The sequence below is a fragment of the Microtus pennsylvanicus genome, chromosome 10 (assembly GCF_037038515.1).
Source record: "Microtus pennsylvanicus isolate mMicPen1 chromosome 10, mMicPen1.hap1, whole genome shotgun sequence".
Taxonomy (NCBI): domain Eukaryota; kingdom Metazoa; phylum Chordata; class Mammalia; order Rodentia; family Cricetidae; genus Microtus; species Microtus pennsylvanicus.
This window is the reverse complement of record NC_134588.1, coordinates 69,282,353-69,287,099: the sequence shown is the minus strand read 5'-3', so window position 1 is coordinate 69,287,099 and position 4,747 is coordinate 69,282,353.

Below are 4,747 nucleotides of genomic sequence, written 5' to 3'. Positions count from 1 at the left end.
AGAAAGTGGTCTCCTGTGCCAATGTGTTCAAGTATACATCCCACTTTCTCTTCTTTGAGGTCCAGTGTGGCTGGCTTTATGTTGAGGTTTTTGATCCATTTGGACTTGAGTTTTGTGCATGATGATAGATATGGATCTATTTTCATTCTTCTACATGTTGATATCCAGTTATGCCAGCACCATTTATTGAACATGTTTTCTTTTTTTTCATTTTATATTTTTTGATTCTTTGTCAAAAATCAGGTGTCCATAGGTGTGTGGATTAATAGCTGGGTCTTCAATTGGTTCCATTGGTCCTCCTGTCTTTTTTTATGCCAATATCAGGCTGTTTTCAGTACTGTAGCTCTGAAGTAGAATTTGAAGTCAGGGATTGTGATGCCTCCAGAAGTTCCTTTATTGTACGGGATTAACCTGTATTTCTTAGCTATGCTTTATCACATGACTTGGTACCTTTTCTCTACAGCAAGCCCATCTTGCTTCCCTCTGTCTGTGCTGGGAAGTCCAGACTCTGCTCTTCTTTCTCCCAGCATTCTCAGTTTGATTCTCCCACTTAACCTTATCCTGTTCAGCTATTAGCCAGTCAGCTTCTTTATTATTAAACCAATCACAATGACGTATATTCATGCAGCATAAAGGAATGTTCCCCAGGCTTATTCCTTGCTTCATGTTTCTTTTAGAGGGCAGAAATGTTCTTGGCTGTCACCTCATTACCATGTAAGCACTGAACAGGTGAATTAGTCATTTGGGCCTGACCAGGGGGTAGACTTCCAGGAAAGCTCTTCAATAGGGCAAAGGGAGAATAATGCATTCTTTCCTGAATGACGCTGGCTTGTAAATTTCCCCAATGTAAGGCTGCTTTGGGATAAAGGACTAGTCATTGAATTTAGAAAGTATATGGGTGTGGATGAGATGGCTCAGTGGCATAGGAAGGGTGCTTGTGGCTAAAGCAGATGACCTCTGTTTGACCCCAGGATCCACTTATTAGAAGGAGAGCATCAATTTCCACAAGATGTCCTCTGACCTTCTCGTGTGCCACAACACAAGTCTGTACTCCTCTCCTCATAAATAAATGTAGTAAGTTTTTTTTAATGAGCTACAGCTGGATAATAAGCATATCAAAACATGTTCAGCATCCTTAGTCATCAGAGAAATGCAAATTTAAACACCGAGATTCCGTTTCGTTGCAGTCAGAAAGGCAATCATCAAGAAAGCAAATAAGAAACAGCGGTGAGGATGGGGCAGGAAGCAAACACTCCTGGTGGGAAGGCAAATTAGTCCAGTCATGCAGATGAGAGCCCTCAAAAAACTGAAAAACAACTTTCCGGTAATTCAGCTCTGTCCCGCTGGTTTATTTCTGAAGGTTGCTAACTCAGCACGCTATAGTGGTGCCCAGACACCCATGTTTATTCTGTATATTCATAATGGCCACACTGTGGGAGCAGCCTGAGTGTCCATAAGCAAATGAATGGATAAAAAGTTGGGGTCAGCACATTGGGGAGAGCAATGAAAGAGATACCTTGGTAGAGGAGACCATTTGGGGGTTAGGGAGAAACCTGGTACTGAGGAAACTCCTAGGAATCCACAAGTATGACCCTAGTTAAGACTCCTAGCATAGCGGAGAGGGTGCCTGAACTGGCCTTCTCCTATAGTCAGGTTGCCGACTATCCTAATTGTCATCAGAGAGCCAGCATCCACTAACTGATGAAAGCAAATGCAGAAATCCACAGCCAAGAACTCTGGGAGTCCAGTTGAAGAGAGGGAGGAGGATTGTATGAGCGGTGGGTGTGGGGAGGTCAAGATCATGATGGGGGAACCCACAGAGCTATTAGGAGCTCATGGACTCTGGACCAACAACTAGGGAGACTGCATGGGATCGGTGTAGGCTCTCTGTATGTGGGTGACAGTTGTGTAGCTTGGACTGTTTGTAGGGCTCCTAGCAGTGGGATCTGGACCTGTCCCTGGCACATGGGCTGGCTTTTGGGAACTTGTTTTCCATGCTGGGATGCCTTGCCCAGCTTTGGTGCAGGGGAGGAGCTTGGTGCTGCTTCAGCTTGATATGCCATGCTTCGTTGACTCCCATGGGAGGCCTGCCCCTTTCTAAATGAAGAGGGATGGATAGGGAGGGGTGCAGTAGATGGGAGGTGGGGAGAGGAAACTGGAAGAGAGGAAGGAGGGGAAACAGTGGTTGGTATGTAAAATAATGAAAAAATTTAACTACGAAAATAAGAAGTTTTGTTCAGCCATAAAGAAGAATGTGATCATGTCATTCCTAGATCCTCATATGAAGTGAAATGAGTCAGAAAACCAGATGTTTTTCTTTGTGAATCAGAGAGAGAAAGAGAGAGAAAGAGAAAGAGAGAGAGAGAGAGAGAAAGAGAGAGAGAGAAAGAGAGAGAGAGAAAGAAAGAGAGAGAGAGAAAGAGAGAGAGAGAAAGAAAGAGAGAGAGAGAAAGAATGAAAGTAGAAACAAATATCTCTGGGGAATTGAATGGAACAGAAGGGAAGAAAAAAATGAATGGAATGGGTAGGGATAAATACGATCACACATGCACATACCTGCACATAGACACACACATTCACAGAAGCAGAAACAAAATAAATCTTAAAAAAGATACACAAAAAAGTTCAGAATATAACATAAAACTTTTATGTTTTATATAGTTCAGTAAAAATTAAGTTTAGGATTAATTTTAACTTTGTCTTTTATATATAAAAATACACTTCTAGTATTCTTTCTTGATGTTTTTACTGGGGATTGAACTTGAGACTTCAAACATGCTAGGCAGCTGCCCCTGTCACTGAGCTGGCCCAAGCCCTTCTTTTGCTTTTACCTTGTACTGTGGAGGCATGGTCTTAATACAAAATTTCCCCCAGCAGGTCTTGAAGGTGCAGTCACCTGTCTCAACTTCTCATGTAGCTGGGATTACAGTATTGTACCACTAGACCCAGCTCAGTCTCAGGATCTTTTTTCCCCTCCCTTTTAAAGTTATTATTATTATTATTTAAAAATATTTTTAAAAGGTTTGTCCATGATCAGCATGGTGGGGAAGAGACAGGCAATGACACTAGAGTAGTTGAGAGCTTTGTAATCCTCATTTGCAGGCAGTTGCACACACACACACACACACACACACACACACACACACACACACGCACACACACACACGGGGGAGGGGAAGAGAGAGAGAGAGAGAGAGAGAGAGAGAGAGAGAGAGAGAGAGAAAGAGAATGAATGAATATGGGGCTTTGGCTTGGCTTGGACTTTTCAAACCTCAAAGTTTATCTGCAGTGGTAAACCTCTTCCAACAAGGCCACACCTCCCAATCCTTCCTAAACAGTTCCACAAACTGGGCAACACATATTCAAGCAGATGAGCCTATGTGGGCCATACTCATTCAAAACACCACAGTGTTTCTTTGCTTTATTAAATATCTTTACTTAATCTCAGATCTTGACAACAAGTCAGGAGAGAGGAGGTGTTTACTGATCCTTTTTTAAATGCACATTTAAAAAGATCAGATAATGACAAGGGACACATATTTGAAACTCAAAAATACATAGTGAGCTTCAGTTTAGCCCAAGCTACACAGTGAGATCCTGTGGGAGGAAAAAGAAAAAGGAAAGATGGATTGGGATGTTGGAGATGTAGATCAGGTAGAGTATTTGCCTAGCAGGCCTTGGGTTTAGTCCTCAGCATGACATAGACCAGACACATCAATAAAAGCTTGCAATTCCAGCACTTGAAACACAGAGACAGAAAGAATAGAAATTCAAGGCCATCCCGAGCTATAGTAAACTTAAGGCTAACCTGAGATACATGAAACCCTGTCTCCAAAGTTTATGAATTTCCCTAGGTTCTAAGTTTTTCATATGGTACTCATCATATATATCTTGTTGAAATATTTCTTTGGGTGGATTCTCCAAAGAGGATATAATGGTTGCCCTACAGGCTGTGGGGATGCTCTCCCACTATGGGTTGGCTGCTGTGTCCACACTGGTCTCAGCTATTTTGCTTGGGCCAATGGGATGGCAGAAATCAATGGGATGTCAGGGTGAGTTCTAACTAGTGGTTTTCCTTTGGGCAAGCTGCTAGCACCATAAGAAGCACAGTCCCACCAAGGAGCAGGGACAGGACTGCTTCAGCTAAGCTGATTGGACCAGATCAGGGTCTGCTGTAGCACCCACAGACACTGGAGGGGACATGGCAAGGTGTGGATGCTTAGTCATGTTCCTACACTAGTATGGCCTGTTACTATTCTTCAAAAGTCATGAGGACAATGTGTACGGCGGAATAGGGCTTAACTGTTTTTTAAATTAGTGCAAAGTATTGACTTGTCTTCTTTTTCTTTCTTCAGTTTTTTATACAGGACGTCAAGTAGTCCAGGCTGGTCTTGAACTCACTACTTCACTGAGAATGACCTTGAACTTCTGACCCTCCTTATCTCCACCTCCCAAGTGCTGGGATTATAAGTATATGCTTGGTTTATGCAGTGCTATGGCTTGAAACCTAGACTTCAGGTATTTTAGGCAAGTACTGTGCCAACTGAGCCCTATTTCTAGCCCCTATTTATCCATTTTCGGGTTTAAATTTTTGTGTGTATTCTCAAGGGAACACGTGCGACTGCACCGAGGTGACACAATGCATCATTATAATTAGGTGACAGGCGGAGGGTAAGATAAACAAGCACCACTTCCTAGATAATTTCTGGATCTGATTCCTGACTTGATCATTTGCATTTATCTTGGC